This window comes from Gorilla gorilla, chromosome 3, assembly GCF_029281585.2.
Source record: "Gorilla gorilla gorilla isolate KB3781 chromosome 3, NHGRI_mGorGor1-v2.1_pri, whole genome shotgun sequence".
NCBI classification, from domain to species: domain Eukaryota; kingdom Metazoa; phylum Chordata; class Mammalia; order Primates; family Hominidae; genus Gorilla; species Gorilla gorilla.
The window spans coordinates 206,714,835-206,732,400 of NC_073227.2; the positions used below are offsets into that span (position 1 = coordinate 206,714,835).

The following is a 17,566-nucleotide window of genomic DNA, read 5'->3' on the forward strand; positions in this document are numbered from 1 at the left end:
TAACACGTATCCCAGAAAAATCTTTAAATTTTATTTTTAATATTATCCTAATGTTGCTTTTCCCAGCAACACAATTATTTATTGCAGCCAACATCTACCATGCTTACTATTACAGCAAGCTCTTTTCCAAGTTCTTATATCAATACCACACAAGGCAGGGCCTGTGATATTTCCCATTTGTGGATGGAGAAGCAGAGCCGTGGACAGGTGCCAAGTCACCCAGGTCTCAGGGGTGGGGTGGGGTTTCCCCACAGACAGCCTGGCTCAGACACACTCTCCACTGCCACAGCGCGAGGGACCCTTGTCATCATCCCACAGAGTTTGCCTTGTCATTGCTTCTGAAGTGCTTAGAGACTGTCAGTGAAGAAGCAATCTCAATAAACTTTGTGGTTTTGTCATCCTCAGAAATGACCAATCTTCATGAAGGTGGTGTTGTGCAAGCCTGGGCTTCTATTAAAATAAAAAAGTGGGCTTTGCACCTAAGGCAATCGTGGGATTAAAGCAAGTAGCAAATTGATGTTCTCATTTAAAAGTCTTGCCTGGTCTGTGAGTGCCCTGGGCCTGCAAAGGTAAAAGAAGCCTGACCACAAAGGAACTGGGCATTCTGGAGGTTCCTGGGCAGAGCTGAGACTCCAGAGAAAGTAGGAAGAGAAGGCAGATTGTCAGGAAAGGTTGAAGCCAATGTCAGTTAATGATGGCGGTGTTAGTTTCTGTTTGTATACTTTTAACAGTCTAAAAATGGGGCTTCGGACACAATACCTTTCCTAAATGAAACCAATGCCTGCTTCGTTACAGGCACGAGGTATTTACTGTGGGTGACATCCAGCCCCCTTCAGTTTTCCAGAGTCTTTCCTAGGGTCTTGCTTGGCTCAGGGCCACTGGAACACAATCCACCCGATGACACCAGGGTGTGTGGAGCCTGTGGTCAAGGTTCACATGTCTGTGTGTGCCACAACCACTGCAGAGGGGAAAGACATCATCCACACAACATCCCACCCTCAGCAGGGACTTGGAAAATCAGGAACCTGATAGTCCATAGTTGGGGAGACTGAAAGGTTCCCCAAACAAGCAAGGCTGCTCCATTTTACCTAACAATACCATACCTACTGGCATGGTTTCTCCCTGTGCCCCATTGCTAATATTTCTCCTTCGAGTTGGCATGCCAAGTAAAGCACAGTGAAAAATGTCTGAGTTCCGGGTTGCTCTTAGCAACATCCATGAATCTGAGTTTCTAACCTCCTTCTCTATAGAACAGTGCCTGAAGGAAGAACTGGCAATGTTCACTGGCGTCAGAATTGCCCACGATTTTTCCCTTTTCAGCAATTATTTAAGTGCTCCAAAAGCATTGCTTCCTTACTGTTTTCAAGGCAAGGTAGAAGGAGAGGTTAATCTTGCTTAGAATTTCCTCTGCTTTCAAGTTCCAGGTTGGGGGTATAAAGAGGTTTGATAGAAAAGAACCGCAGCAGCCCAGGCCTGGCTGCAGGAGAAAGCAAAGTGGCTGGGGACAGGGGGTGTGGAGAGCAGGTGGTCTCCCATCTCCTCCATCAGGGTCAGGAATGTGTCTGCTCCTTTACTGGAACCATTGCCCTCCCTGGATGGCTGTACCGTTTAGGGAGGCCTGTGCTGACAATACAGGTGCAATTCAAAAGAAATTCCATTAAAATAAAGTGGGCAGTGGGGAGAAAGGGGGAATTCTGTCATGAAACATAAAACCTAAAATACCGTCTGGTCAAAACCTAGACAACCTATGAGACCCATGAGAGCTCGGAGACCCTGCTTTGGGAGCCCAGGTGGGGACCCGAGGGGTGGGGCCGTGAGCAGGGTCTCAGGCCAGCCGTGGAGAAGGCGGCTGCCTCTGCGGGGATGGGCACCGCAGCGTGGTGGGCAGATATGAGGAAGGCAAGGACTTTCCCATTGACCATGCAAAACCTTCACGAAGTCAGGGTCTGTCCACCGTCTAAAGATCGAGACCTCATGTTGAGTTCTGAGGTAAAATGGGAAAACAGTTTTAACAGTGCAGTGAAGTTTCCTGCCAATAAGCAAACCTTTCCACCCTCCACTCAGCTACAGAAACACATTTGGGAGCCCCAGGGAGGAGGCGGAGGGGCACAGGCGCTCCCCAGTGTGGGCCACGCTCAGGAGTCCCTTCACAATGGCAGCCACACTGCTTCGTGAAACGGACACACTACGGGATGGAAAACAGTGAGAGGGAAGCCACGGCATCAAGAAGCAATAATCACAGAACGTTTTTGTGCTGTCCACGGCTTCCTCAACATCTGCCTCCACTTCCAAGTCAATCGAGGCAGCCTGTTCATGTGGAGCTTTGAGATGACACATATACTTTACTGACCCTAGAACAATACCCTTTCCACATTTAAAGCAATTTTCGTGTAAATGATTGTGCCATTAACCTTCCAGGGTCATTCAAATATTTTCTGAGAAACTGGCTGCTTTCGGGATTTTCTTGGAATGCCATGTGTTTCATTTTTGTGCAGAACAGATGACAGGCGAGGCATTCCAACAGGACTTCAGTTGATTTAACTAATTCCTGTCAGGGGAAGTGAAGTGTTGGGATTCATAAAGCCAATCCCAGCCCGGAGATTTTCCTTTCCCCAAAACAGAAAAAACAAAACATGCTGTGTGGTTTTGCAACCGGGCAAGTTTCGAAATATTTTTAAGCTTTCTACTTTGCCAAGTATTTAATAAAAAAACTATTTTCTTTTTGTTTCGTGCCAAAAAATGTCACCCCTAAATATTTTTTCCCATATCTGGTCACATGTCCAGGATTTTTTCTTTTCTAAGAATAAATAATTTTTCTGGGTTATAAAAATTCCACTTGCTCTATCAGATTAAACATATCTTTATATAGAAAAAGCATCCGAAACATTCCCCAAGTGGGTCTAAGGGAGGAGTCTTAATACAATTTTGTTAAATTAATTTTAATTAAATATTAGGCCTTGAATTCTTTTTGTGACTCTCACAAAGTTCAGGCTTATTTTGTTACACTTTCAATTCTCCCTTTTTTTCACTCTCCACATACTGTTTCCTTTTATTAGAAAGCATTCAAGAAGAATTGATTTGTGTGTTTGACCAAAATAATATGTTGGAAATGATACCAGTGCAAGGGGACCCTCTGGGTTCCATTCTCTATTTGCATAGTTAGCTGGAGTTAGAAGGTTCAGCTGTCAGGGATTCAAGAACTCTAGCATCAAAAAAGTGTGAACTTGCAAATGAGCTGTCAAGGTTCATAGCAAGTGAATAATGCAGCTGAGAGCTGACTTGTCTCCACCCTGGTGTTCTATTGATCTTGCTGCTGGATAAAGCATAGTCACATAGGAACACTGAAGAATAGCAATTTGTATGGGTTGGACTGGTATTTTCTTTTTTACCAGTTAAAATGGTAATTACATTCACAAAGTCAAAAAGCTGAATAAATAGTCTTAGAGTTGGAAATATAGGGCAAAACAAAACACAGGCTTAAAAAGCAATAATAGCTATACACCTAAAACGTGAAAAATATTCATAGAGAAATGAATTGTAGGGCATTAACTCTTGCAAAACCACCAAAGGCCTGGTGGAATTAATACGCTACAGATTTGAAACTTAACATTGGGCAACTTAAAATGCATGTATTTATTATTGATATTTAACTAATCCTTGTAAGTAAATCTACTATAAGCGAAAAGCATTCTAAGTTGATGTTATTGCTAGTTTGCAGGGAAATTCTGAAAGTCTATGTGTTTGTTGGTGCATGAGGGGATGTGCGTATTGAGGTGTGTGTTCAGGGTGAGGGCTTCTGGTCCTTTAGAAATGGTTCCCTCTACGCTTCCTGGTTTCCAAATCTTCATCACTCTTTTTAAAATCTAAAAATGCAGGTTTACTTTATATGGAGAGCACATTGCTATGAGGAGATGTGACATTTCAGAAAGAGCACATGGCACTGATTCTGAAATGCCACCAAGTTGCTTCAGAATATACCCAAATTCTCTCAAAGATTAATGATACACTAAGAAACTGAAGGACACAGCAAATTATTTTGCTTGTCTTCAACCCACTGTCACCCTGCCACAAATCGAACCTAATAAAATGTCCATCCCTCTCCCATCTTATTATATGACCCTTCCCCCTCATGCATGGGGAAGTTGTTATTTACATTGTGAAAATATCAAGCATCTCCAAACACTTACGTTTTGTGGAGCGGGGTCTCCCATGGTAAAATGAGAGAGCCCAACACGGTGAGTTTGCCTCCTAGGAATGGCAAATCAGCATCGCGATGCCCTCAAACCAGAAATAATACCCTTCATTTGCTGCAACTGGTTGAGTATCAGTGCTATAAAAAATAGATGATGGAAAACCGGAGCCCTTGACAGAAATACAAGTCTGCTGTGTGTGGCTTGTGCAGGAATGGAGCAGAGAGAAGCGGTGGTCTTGTCTACACATCATACTTGGGCTTCACCCGTGCTGACAAGTGGAAGCACGTGCACAGTGGACACACGCTGTCAGGACATTCATCCCTGCTGGCACGTAAATGGCAGGGAGCTAAACTGCTAGAATTCAAGTGGCACAGCAACTTGAGCCTGTGGAATATCACTGTGGAGTGGGCAGGCCAAGTTCTTTACAGTGCTCTTTGCTTTTGCAAAGAGGTAATTTCCAACTCAAGAATGCTCTGTGGCTTTGGTGTCAAGAAAGCTGAAAGTCAGTGAAATAGAGCCTTGAAGGTCATCCAATCTGCGCTGCAGCAGGAAGTGAATGTTGGGAGCCCCAAATGCAAAATAGGCAGCTCAGCCCAACATTAACTCAGCCCAACACTAACTCAGCCCAGCACCAACTCAGCCCAACATTAACTCAGCCCAACACTAACTCAGCCCAGCACCAACTCAGCCCAACATTAACTCAGCCCAACACTAACTCAGTCCAGCACCAACTCAGCCCAGCACCAACTCAGCCCAGCACTAACTCAGCCCAGCACTAACTCAGCCCAGCACCAACTCAGCCCAGCACCAACTCAGATCAGCACCAACTCAAACCAGCACTAACTCGGACCAGCACCAACTTGGCCCAGCACCAACTGAAACCAGCACCAACTCAGCCTAGCATGCACTGATTCTCTGGCATAGACTCAGACTCCAAAAATATGTCGAGAAAGTCTAACCAAAATTTGCAAAATTAGGACCTGTGGTCAGTACCTTGACTAAATATGACTCTATGAACACAAGTAGGCATAATGTAACATAAGACAGTAAAGAGGGGCATCATTAGAAACCTTTAGCATTATGTCCGAAAGGGCAAGAGGACTCAAGTAGAAGAAAGGCAGAGAGAGTAACAGAGGGGCATGCATGAAAAGTACTTTTTTCTTCTTCAGTCCTGCAATTGCATTAGGAACAGAGGTCAGGCCCAAGAGCTGCCCTCTCCTCACTTTTCTTTCTTTCTTTTCTTTCTTTCTTTTTTTTTTTTTGAGAGGGAGTCTCGCTCTGTCGCCCAGGCTGAAGTGCAGCGGCGTGATCTCGGCTCACTGCAACCTCCACCTCCCAGGTTCAAGAGATTCTCCTGCCTCAGTCACCGGAGCTAATTTTTGTATTTTTAGTACAGATGGGGTTTCACCATGTTGACCAGGCTGGTCTCAAACTCTTGACCTCAAATGATCCGCCCGCCTTGGCCTCCCAAAGTGCTGGGATTACAGGCGTGAGCCACCGCGCCCGGCCTGTCCTCACTTTTTACCACATACTCCTGCTCCTGTGGCCCTGCTTGGACACAGCAGCAGGGTCTACATAAAATAAACTAAAATACATTTTAAAAAAATTACCTGGTTTACTTCTGGTCCATAGCATTGGACATACCCAGCCAGAAATCATACACTGGGCTGGTTTTTGGGAGCCAACTCAAATGCTTGGCCTTTGAGGTAAGTATTAGGGTGCTCGTGGCCTCCCGCCCCACGGGTCCTTCACTCACTGACCCTGACCTGTGCTCACTTTGTCTCACCACCTACATTTCCCAACAGTTCATGTTTGATACAGCTGCTGGTCCTGCCAAGGCTGGAGGCCCTCCCCATCCACTGACTTGCCTTTCTCTGAAATCGGCATCTTGGCTCCTCTGCATTATTTCTGATTGGACTTGTCTCTCTGGCTTGTTTTCTCTGCTAATTCTGATGAAGACGATAATCTCTAGCTCTCAGGGGCCAGCCCTGGCTACACAGTTTGTGGGTAGTGTTCAAACAACCCTTGAGAATCTTATTTTTCAAGCCTGTTGGCTGGCACTTTAGGGCTAAAGCAAGTGGTGAATTAAAACACAAAACAAAACAAAGCAAAAACAACAGGCTTAAGTAAACATATGCACCCAGGAGCATGACTGTGCAGACAGACTGCCTGGCTTTGAATCTCATCGCCACCATTGATTGGCTGCTTAACCTTGCATATCACAAGATGGGAATAATTAGGCACCTACTTCATAGATTGTTCTTTTAGTCTTCTATCCGTTTGTTCATTCCTTCAGTAAATATCCATCGAGCACCTACTACTGCCCAGACGTACAGATCCAGAAATGTCCAGCACAGATTAAGAGGCCACAGCCTTGTGGATTTTCCATTCCAGGGCATTTTTCTTCAAGGATCCAATAAGATATCCCCCTAAACTATACATCATAGGGCCTTTGACACAGTAAACACTCACATGCCATTAGCTGTTATCACGGTAACAATAAAAATAAACTTTCAGCAAAGGTTTTAACTAAATGAGGTGAGAATCGTAATAAAGATATATTTGCTGTAGTGAAAAGGAGAGAAAATGTAGGAAAGTCAGGCAAGAGGAATATTTGCTAAAATCTTTCATGAATCTGACACAGTAGATTCTGGGCGTGTCCTAAGCCTTGACCTGTGCTACTTGATGTGGGATTTGCACACCTGGGACACACGAGCTTCTGAAGTTCAGACTGTCTGCACCCTATCTGACACACTCCACAGCTGCACAACTTGCAGCATGAGTCAGCACCATCCTAACCTCTAAAGAGCCCCGCGGGCACAGCGAATGCACCTCCCAGCCCTTTGGACGTGGTGGGGACCAGCTGGTTTCCTGGAGAGGCATCTCCTTTACACCCATCTGTGAAAGAAATCTAGATCTAAGCCTTAGATCTCAAGGTTAGAAAGGGGGTAAGGTTGAGGTTCCAGAGTGCTACTGTATTAGACACATTGTCCTTTTTAAATTATATTTTTACAATAATTTCCATTTATTATTTTTACGTGGCATCCTAGTGAGGCAGGGTAGTTTGACAACATGCTGCTTAGGGGAAATTTGCTGCTGATAAGTCTTTTGAGCTCACTAAATTTTGGTGCAGCATGAGAACCCAGACTGTTTTCAACTCTCTCTCTGGCATACCCGCTTGATTCCTGACAGTGCTATTAATTTTGTGCAGATTTCCCAATTTGCTCCCCAGTTGCTACCCGGGATGGTGAAGAACAGACAAATAGCCCTTCGGAAGCAAAAGCAGTCCCAAACCAGGCTGAGTTTCGTGATGGCTTCTTCCACATTGTCCTTCATTGCTGAGGATGAAAACATAGAGCTAAAAACTGTGATACACAATGATTTATCACCTCCTTTCCATGTACTCACCTAGTAGTTTAGAACTCTGTTAGCTTCAAAAATCTATTCAGTCACATTGCATTCCCCTCCCCAACTCCCACAAATTCTACATGAGAGAGGGTTCAGGTAGCAAATGAGTGGAAGGACAGGGCAAACTAAGACTCTGATGGTGAGCCCCTCCTCCTTCTCCTGATTCAGATGATTTCTTCCTCCTCTTCCTCCTCCTCCTCCTCTTCTGGTTCTTTCTTCTCCTTCTTCTTCTTATTCCTCTTCCTCCTCCTTCTTCCTCTTCTTCTATCTTCTTTCCTCCTCCTCCTTCTATTTTCTTTCCTCCTCCTCCTCCTCTTTCTCCTCCTCCTTCTTCTTCTCCTTCTTCTTCCTCCCCTCCTCCTCCTCTCCCCCTCACCTTTCCCCTTTCCCTCCTCTCCCATTTCCACTTTCTTCCCCTTCCTCCTCCTTCTCCCCCTTCCTTTCCTCCTCCTCTTCCACTTCCCCCTTTCTCTTCTCCCCCTCCTCCTCCTTTTCCTCTTCTTCCTCCTCCTTCCCTTCTCTCTTTTTTTGTTATTTGATCTCCAATTTTCACTTCCTAAAATTTCGTATGGTTGGATGCTATTATAATTATTCAATTACACAATGATTACATGTGGGCTGGTGGTTTTGAAACAATGTACCCCATTATATGCATTACTGCAATCATGTGGAACTTGAACTGTAGGAGGTCCGTGCAGGCTTTTCCAGGGTCCCCAAGAGTACTTTGTGGGTTTTGGATCCAGGTTTCTGTTTCACTAAATCAGCATATTACTCTAGTCTACAGTGTACTGTTGGGCTAGAAATAGTCCATTGACTATTTTAGACTCTGCATCACGAAAGGAAATCTATGGTTTTGGTTGAATTTCATAGGAGAATATTGATAAATTATCATTGTTCAGATCATTAATCTTCTTTAGCTCAAATCAAACAATGAAGTGATGTTATCTTGCAAACCATGCAGGCAGGTGGTGGCACTAATGAGCCTGCCACATCGGATTAATCTTTGAATGTTCAGAATCTCAGAATGAGAACTTTCCACAAACTCAAAACTGTTTGGTAAACTGACAATGTCCAAGTCCACCAAATGGTCCAACATTCAGAGATGAAATTATGTCATGACATAAGAAGCCTAATGGAATGAATGGCCACTATGCATTAAAGACCAGACTGTGAAAACCTGGCTCCTACCATTCAGACTTCCCTGAAATCGTGAAACATGATTTTCCCCTTCACCCTAGGGAAGACCCTTTGGCAAAGGCACATTCACTAAGGGTGAGCCTTCTTTTGGATCGGGGGCTCAGAAGAGAGAGTCATGTTGAAGTCGCCCAAACTGTTCTTTGCCCTGGCTGCCCGCTGACTTTGTTAGGCAGCTGATGCTAAGGAGAGGGTAAAGAAAACAGAAGACACCTGTGGGCCGGCTCAGGGATGGACAGTGCCTGGCCGCTCTCCCTGTGTGATGCAGGTGGCTTGTTCTGAGGTAGGTGGGCATACAGGCAGTGAGTACATCTCCACTGCAGCGGGGGAGGGTGGATGTGGGACTAATCAGGGATGGAGAGAGGGATGCTGCAAAGATGCCCGAGCAGGTGCTGTCAGTGGGGACTAGGGAAGCAGTGTCCCTATCCAAGAGTGCATGCCGGTGGTAGGGGAGCACCAACCTGAACATGGCCAGTAAGAACACAAACTAGACCTCCCAGATTCTCCCGCAAGTAAGGAGAGATCAGGGACTGTTCCAATTTTTGGCGTTCATATTTTTTAGACAGATGTCTCAAAAAAATGTCTGCTTCACTTGCATTAAGAATTAATTAATCATGGTCCAGACTTATGCTCAGGTAGACAAGGAGGACTGAAGCCACAGTGGGCTCCTTCCGACCTCACATCACATCTTCCTCATAGCACCTGTGCACCGGAGGTGCAGATCCTGATTTGATGGCGACCTATTACAAATTTCCTTAGACTGCAAGCAATCACGCTATACTTAATAGCTATATTTAGTAGAACACTTAGATTAATACTTGGAGAGAATTTAAATTTAAATATTATTTCCACAGCCAAAAGACAAAACAGCAATAGACAAATGCATTCTCTTTTTAGTTTTCTTCAACGGATATATTTCATTTTTAAGCCTATCTACCCCCTCCCCCGATTTGAAGACATCCCTCGGGCTGCGTGGGGATGAAAGCCTGTGTGACTGATCACTGCAGTGACTGCTCTTGGCCACGACTGTTACTGCCATTTTGGCCTCTCTGAAAAGTGAGGCAGCCTCAGCCTCACAGATATGTTTCCTGGTCACATTTTTGTTGTCTCTACAGAAAGAGAAGCAAACGATATCACCAAAGTCCTAACTATATCCTCCCACTCTGTGAACTACAGAAAAGGAAGCAGCAGAAGAAATAATAGAGGGAATAACAAAGTGACAGAAGCATAGAGGGAAAAGCAGCAGGTGGCTTTTCATCAGGGGGCCTTTGGGTAAGATTTACAGGAGACAATGTTTTCTCTGCACCTCTGGGACTTGAAAGGTCATGGAAAGAGGACTCATTCGCGACAGAATTCAAACACTCGTAGTTGTGTCTCAAAGTCCTCCCCAGACATCACCAGAAGGCATGGTTTTAGGGGTGTTTTTCAGAAGGGCAATGGATTTCTTTGGATCCACGTAGTCTCTTTTATCTGGTTAGAGTTTCTTTTTCTTCTTTTTGTTCTTTTTTGACACAGAGTCTCACTCTGTCGCCCAGGCTGCAGGGCAGTGGCACCATCTTGGCTCGCTGCAACCTCCGCCTCCTGGGTTCAAGCAATTCTCCTGCCTCAGCCTCCCGAGTAGCTGCGACTAGAGGTGTGCACCACCATGCCTGGCTAATTTTTGTATTTTTAGTAGAGACGGCGTTTCACCATGTTGGCCAGGCTGGTTCTCGAACTTCTGACCTCAAGTGGTCCTCCCGCCTCGGCTTCCCAGAGTGCTGGGATTACAGGTGTGGGCCACCGCACCTGGCCTTATCTGGTTAGAGTTTCTTAGGCGGGAATGGAGTTAGTGGTCCCAGGCCAGGCCAAGTTAGGACAAGCTGAGAAATGCATCCTGTGATTGACACATGGTGAGGAATACCCAAGCAAAATACTCTTGTGTGAGGCTTAGACTCTGTAAGAATCTACCACTTTATGAAGAGACTTTCTTCTCCCATCTACCAGATTTTCCACCAAATTTGTTGCAGCCTTGTTATGGGCTGAATTGTGCCCTCTCAAATTCATGTATCGAAGGACTGGCCCCCTAGGACCTCAGAATGTGCCTGTACCCTGTATTTGAAGACAGGGACTTTAAAGAGGGGAAAAGTTAAACTGAAGTCATTAGGGTGGGCCTTAATCCGATCTAGTTGGTGTCCTTTAAAAGAAGAGTGCCAGGCACAGTGGCTCACGCCTATGGTGCCACTGCACTCCAGCCTGGGCAACAGTGCGAGACTTGCCTCAAAACAAAAAGGAGGAAATTTGGACACACAAAAGAGACACCAGACACCAGGGATGCATTCATAGAGGAAAGGCCATGTGAGGTCACAGCAAGAAGGTGGCCGTCGGCAAGACAAGGAGGGAGGCTTCAGAAGAAACCAGACCTGCTCTCACCTTGATCTTGGACTTCCAGCCTGGAGAACTTTGAGAAATAAATTTCTGCCATCAAAGCCACCAGTCTGTGGTACTTTGATATGGAAGCCCAAGCAGACTAATACAACCTTTAGGCTTTAAACGATGAACAAGGGATGTGACTTTATTGTAGGACCAGTAATTTGAATTTCTTGCAAACGCTTGAGTGTAAGCATTAGTCAATAGTCAGTGATCTGACTGGAAAGAAGCAGAGGGCACAAGTTCATGGCAGTGTGCTCAGGGATACCTGTCCCCTCTGTGAAGAGCCCCATAGAAGACAAGGCACTCGGGCCCTGTCTCAGTGGTAGCACAAGCTTCCAGGACACCACCATCACTGGTCACTTGCTGCTCCCCACCGTGGCCCCGGACAGATGAGTCAGGCCCATGGCGGTCAGGGCAGTGGTTTCTCCTCGTCCTCCCCCAGCCTGTGCTACTCCGTGCCTGGAGCTGTGAAAAATTGGCCTTTGCTCGGGCGCGGTGGCTCACATCTGTAATCCCAGCACTTTGGGAGGTCGAAGTGGGCACAGCAGGAGCTCGAGACCAGCCTGGCCAACATGGTGAAACCCCGTCTCTACCGAAAATACAAAAAATTAGCCGGGCACGGTGGAGGGCGCCGGTAATCCCAGCTACTTGGGAGGCTGAGGCAGGAGAATCACTTGAACCTGGGAGGTGGAGGTTGCAGTGAGCTGAGATTGTAACACTGCACTCTAGCCTGGGTAACAGAGTGAGACTCAGTTTCAAAAAAAAACAAGGTTTTTGCTGCTTCCACGGATGCTCACATTTCTCCCTGGCTCATTTTAAGCTGTGCTAAAATCTGGTAACAAAGCTTGCTTTTATTTAAGGTACATTTTGTAAGTTTTCGGGTGGCCCACTGTAAGGTAGAGAGCCCTGCTCTTGGTGACTTGCTTTGGAACTAGAAAATTAGCATCTAGCTGTACCATATCTGGGCACATGACTGGGGCTTCATCAGGTAGGGCTGGGCTTTCATGAAGTAAGCTGCAGCTCAGGGCCTCGGCATGCGAGGAGTGCAGTTGCTGTGTGTGACTAGCTCTGTCACCAGGAGCCCCGCGTATTCTCCAGGGAAAATTTTCAATCATGCTGGTTTTGATTTAGGCAATATGGTCTTAAAAATATTTTCATAGTCTAGTCTCCATCAATCTTATTCTTCCACACTGACATCTGCTTCCAGAATTTGGAGTAAGGCGAGCTGGGAAGTAGGGCTCTGAAATCTTGAAGGACTGCCTAAGTCCCCCCACCACACAGAAGAAAAAGCAGCCTCCACAGGATGCCAGCTTAGCAAGGGAGGCCTCACGAGCAATTTTAAGGACCTCAGCACTGATGACGAGAGATGGTGTGTTACGGATTTTGCATCTGCAGTTTTGCCATTAGTGGCATTTTAGGAATAAATAAGGTTGATATGTTAACCACCTCAAAATAATTTTCCCATTCAATTAGATTTTGTTAGTGAACTCACTCATCAGTTTGAATAGTTCAAGTAGTATACTGAAAAATGATAGCTAAACCTGGCTTATGATTAGAGCTGGTTTACATTTTGCCTTCGGCAAGTGGAGGATTTCCCTAGGCTGTTTCTGGAGCCTCATTTATTGATGAGCTTCTGTGCCCTACTCCAAGAAGCACCTTTCCACCTGAGAATGAGGGGCCCCATTTACAATATTGTTGGACGAGGACCTGGGGAAGAATGCAGGAGAACCCCAAGCTAAGATGGTGTTCAAACTCAGAGCACGGCAGAAAGTTCCCAAAAAGATGTTAGAAGTATGGCTCAGCTTGCTGCTGTTTTGGCTTTTAAAAAAAGATTACAGCAAGAACCTTTTAGGGAACTCCACAGCCACCAGTAGGGATAGGCAGGCACATTGCCCCAGCTAACCACTGGAGTGATGTTCAGGGAGGGTTTGGGATGTGGATGCTGCTCCAGGCCATCTGGGAGGGAGACAGGTGCAGGGACAGTCAGCATGAAAGCAACTGGGGACTGGGATTGCCATAGCTCAACAGCCTGATGATGGCCTGAGGTTGTTGCCAAGAGCAGCTCCTAGGAATTGCTCTTTCTCTGAGCCACCCTTTGGGAACAGCAGAGGCTGTCAGAGAAGATTTAATTGTTTTGATCTTCCTGCCTTCTTGATATCCCATTGAGAGTCACCCTTCAGGGAGAAGGAGATAGAGTCATCGTTTTGTATTAAGCAATGACAAGAAAGAAAAAAAACTTTTAAGATGAAATCCTGATGGGATTGAAAACCAATTAATCAATCACACAGACCTCTGATTCCTGGTCATTCTGGCTCAGAATTACAGACATAAGTGTGTGACACTGTGTTACCTTAGGGTATATGGACTTTTAGGCCAGTAGAATTTTATGGAGAGAAGAAACAGTAAAAATACATTAGTTGAATGTATGCATTAGTGTATAAGGTAATAATTTTGGTGCAAAAGCAGAATGGGCCAGATAGACTAGTTTGCCAGGAGTTTATGGATCTAATGAAATAGTTTCAGTTGCTCATTTAGAGAAAACAAATGCAGAAATAGAGACCACAGCTCTTAACACAACCAAAGAGAGAAAATGCATGCTGACTAAACGTCCACCCATTAGGCTCCTTATTAACAGAAATGAGAAGTTATTCTTTGGGGACTGTTGCTCTCCTGCTGCTCTGTCATGGGGCTATGGCTTCATTTTCCATCTATAAACACCAAACACTGGAAGGTTGGTTGCTAAGAGAACTCATTGGGGAAACAGTTAACTATTCAAATGTCCCCACTTACGTGGATACGTGCAAATACCACCCTCTGATCAGATTTGCATGTTGCAGAAAGACACTACGTGCAGTGGAGTAAAGCTGGACACCGGAGTGTCCCACAGACCCAGGTTAGCACCCCTGCCCTGCCGCTCACTAGACATGTAACTCACAGCAAGTTCTTAAGAACTCTTTCGAAACTATTCCTCATGGGCAAAAAGAAAAGGATGGCAAAGCATGATTTTTTAAGTGTCACTGTGTATACCAATTATGAACAAATTGTAAAATCCTGCTTCATTTCATCACCATCAAACCACAGGCTTAAATTTGCTCATAATCCCGACAGCACTGTCTGTTTGGAAACAGTGGAAACAGGAAGAACTGAGAGCGGGTCTGCATTCAGGATCCACGTGGCTCCAATCATAGGTGTGAAAAGACTCACATATTCCGTAGCGTCATAGGACCTATCAGAGTATAACAGCTAAGATTATTACACATGCTGTTCCAGTGTCCCACTCACACTGCACCACAGAAAGCTCTGCAGTGGATCAGTTGCTGCTGTGCAGTCCCCAACATCTGATACTTGCTGAAGTTTATTGATTAAGCTGGCTAATACACTCCTTACACAGTTATTTGGTACCATATTGAAAATACATTAATTCTAAAATAACAAACAAGCACCACTTTCAACCTCTATTGCTAGTTTGAGAATAAAATGCTCCCTTTGGTGCAGTGAGTAGTGCTCATGAGTGACAGACAATTTGAATAAGAAAACTGGGCTCTTGATTTAGATTTTTGGCTGTCAATTACATTTGGAAAGTCGGGGGTAAGGTACAAGCTGCTTAGGAACCCTTATTTCTTCCCCCTGCCCTTTTGATATCATTTCTCTCTCTTCTCCTTGACCTTAGGTGGGTCAAGGAGTTGGAATTCAAATCACATGAGCAAATAGCATTCAAATGTACATGATATATAAGGCACTTTAGCGATCCAAAAAAAATTTATAATATAGTTTCTGTCTCAAAAAGTTTATTGCCTTGTTTGGGGAGACAAAACATACCACACGAAAAGTTCATGATACAGGATTTAAACAAGGGCTCAACAAATCATACAGGAATTGTTATATAACATGGGTTCTTCCATTAAATGCTAAAGGAATGCTCTTAGCTCTAAATACTAAAAAAAAAAAAAAAAAAAAAAAAAAAAGAGAGAGAGACAAATTCAGGAACTGTCCAGGTAGGATTGAGGTAAAGGACAGGGACGAAATGAACTTTTTGAGAAGCATGTAGGTGGCTAAGTCAGTTTGGATGTTAGGAACTACACTGAGAATCAAGAGATGAGGAAGACCAATGGCAAACCGAAACGAGACAGGCTGAGACAAAGCGAGATGAGACAAAGTGAGAAGAGATGAGACAAAGCAAGATGACAGAAGTTTGGTGATCATCTTGGACATTTTGCTAAATTAGGTGAAAAAGGAGCAAGAAACAGGTATCCTTAGGCAAAGGCAACCTCTGACCAAGCTTGATGAGGGCAGATGAGGACTGATTCTAGCATGAGAGGGAGGTGCAGGAGAGGCAGCTGCCCAGCAGGTCCTCAGAAGATGGTGAAGGCACCACTCCGAAGAGTGTAGATACATACTGACCACAACAGAGACAGAATGTGTGTGTGTGCACACGTGCACATGACCGAAAGAGGCTAGGGCATCAGAGGGGAGAGGAAATACAGGGAGAAGGGAAGTCAAGGAAAGATGCCTGACATTCCACAGGAGAAGCTTCTGCACAGGAGCAATGGGGATAACAACTCCAAGATGCACTGGAGAGGGGTTTTTGCTAGACAGTCAGCATCGCAAACAAGCAGAGTACCTTTGCATTAAGGTGCGATTTAAAAATATGTTATTATCTAGGATAGTGGTGCTCAACCATGGCGATTTTGCTCCCCAGGGAACATTTGACAACTGGGAGACAGTTTTGGTTGCCACAGCTGGCAGAGGGGGTGGGGGTGCTAACTGCCATCGTGTGGGTAGAGGACAGAGACGCTGCTGAACACCCAGCAGCACGCAAGAAGATCCCACAACCTGGCTCCAGATGTCAATGGCACCAAGGCTGAGAAACCAAATTTACAGGATCCCAGGGAAAACAGAAAAGTATCTTAAAAATAAACATTACCCAGTATTGTACAGTTGACAAATGTTAACATTACGCATTTACTAAAAACAAATGTAAGCAACATTTATTACTGTAGTTAGAATTTTTAAATATGTACATACACTGCAGCAGACTTTTATTTATTTATTTATTTATTTACTTATATGAGACAGAGTCTTGCTCTGTCGCCCAGGCTGGAGTGCAGTGGCACGATCTTGGCTCACTGCAAGCTCCGCCTCCCGGGTTCGCGCCGTTCTCCTGCCTCAGCCTCCCGAGTAGCTGGGACTACAGGCGCCCGCCACCACGCCCGGCTAATTTTTTGTATTTGTTTTTTAGTAGAGATGGGGTTTCACCGTGTTGGCCAGGATGGTCTCGATCTCCTGACCTTGTGATCTGCCCGCCTCGGCCTCCCAAAGTGCTGGGATTACAGGCGCGAGCCACTGTGCCCAGCCCTGCAGCAGACTTTTAAAAAGATATATTCAGCTTCATCACCCTTTTCTTAAAAAACTGAAATTACTTCTGTCAAAATCATGCCGATGGAAAGCAATGACATGCTAAGGACAGTCCTTTACAGAAATAATTCAGATAGAATAAGTGGAAAATAACCTTAAAGAAGATTGAAAGAAGCGACAACTTAATGAAACCCAGCTACTGGTTCCATTTTCTATTTATCCTTCCAAATTGCTAATGAATTCTGACCCATTTAGTCATGCAAAATATATATCCTGAAGAATCTGTATCCCTTTTGAGGTACGTAATGGATGTTTAGCAGGCAAGAAAATATGGCATGCCTATTATTCACAATATTTGATCTTTAAATTGACATTAATATGCCACACTTAGAGTACTGGGGAAATTCTAGCCAAATATACAAAGCTGCTGCTACTAAGATGAAAGACATTCCACAAGGAGGAAACTGATCTCAGAACCAGTGACCACGGCCATGAGGGCTTCAGGGCTGCTATGGCACATTAGCCACAAACAATTTCCATCTGAGGAAGTGCATTTAGTGCAGCTGCTGATGCATAGTAAATATTTGATCCTAATTGGACCTAATGATGAATTTCAATTCTGTATTCACCATTCTTTTATAGGACACCAACCCATAAACACAAAAAATAAAAAAGGTTTTGGGGAACATTTTTCATTTCCTTAAGTCATTTAATAATGATGAATTGCCTGGGAGGCTCTTTGAAAAGATAGATGCGGCTAGAAAGTTACTGGGAGAATTAGAAATTGCATAAGGATTCAATGCAAAATACTTTGTAAAAAGAAATTTTAACTTCCTTGTTTAACTTATTTTAATTCATTGAGAAATTAAAGGTAAAATATACTTTATAAAAATATAATCTGGCAAACTTTAATTTGGGTACCAATTTGGAATTTGATTAAACAGGTTCAAGTCTATTTTTATAGATTATAAAAATGCTCCTTTCAGATAAAGTAAAAAAGATAATTT

The 17,566-nt window shown here is 44.4% G+C and overlaps 1 protein-coding gene across 20 annotated transcripts in view; it reads right to left on the minus strand.

The window, feature by feature from the left end:
- SORBS2 (sorbin and SH3 domain containing 2) overlaps positions 1 to 17,566 on the minus strand; it is a 226,850-nt gene that overhangs the window by 150,778 nt on the left and 58,506 nt on the right. The window lies entirely within an intron of this gene.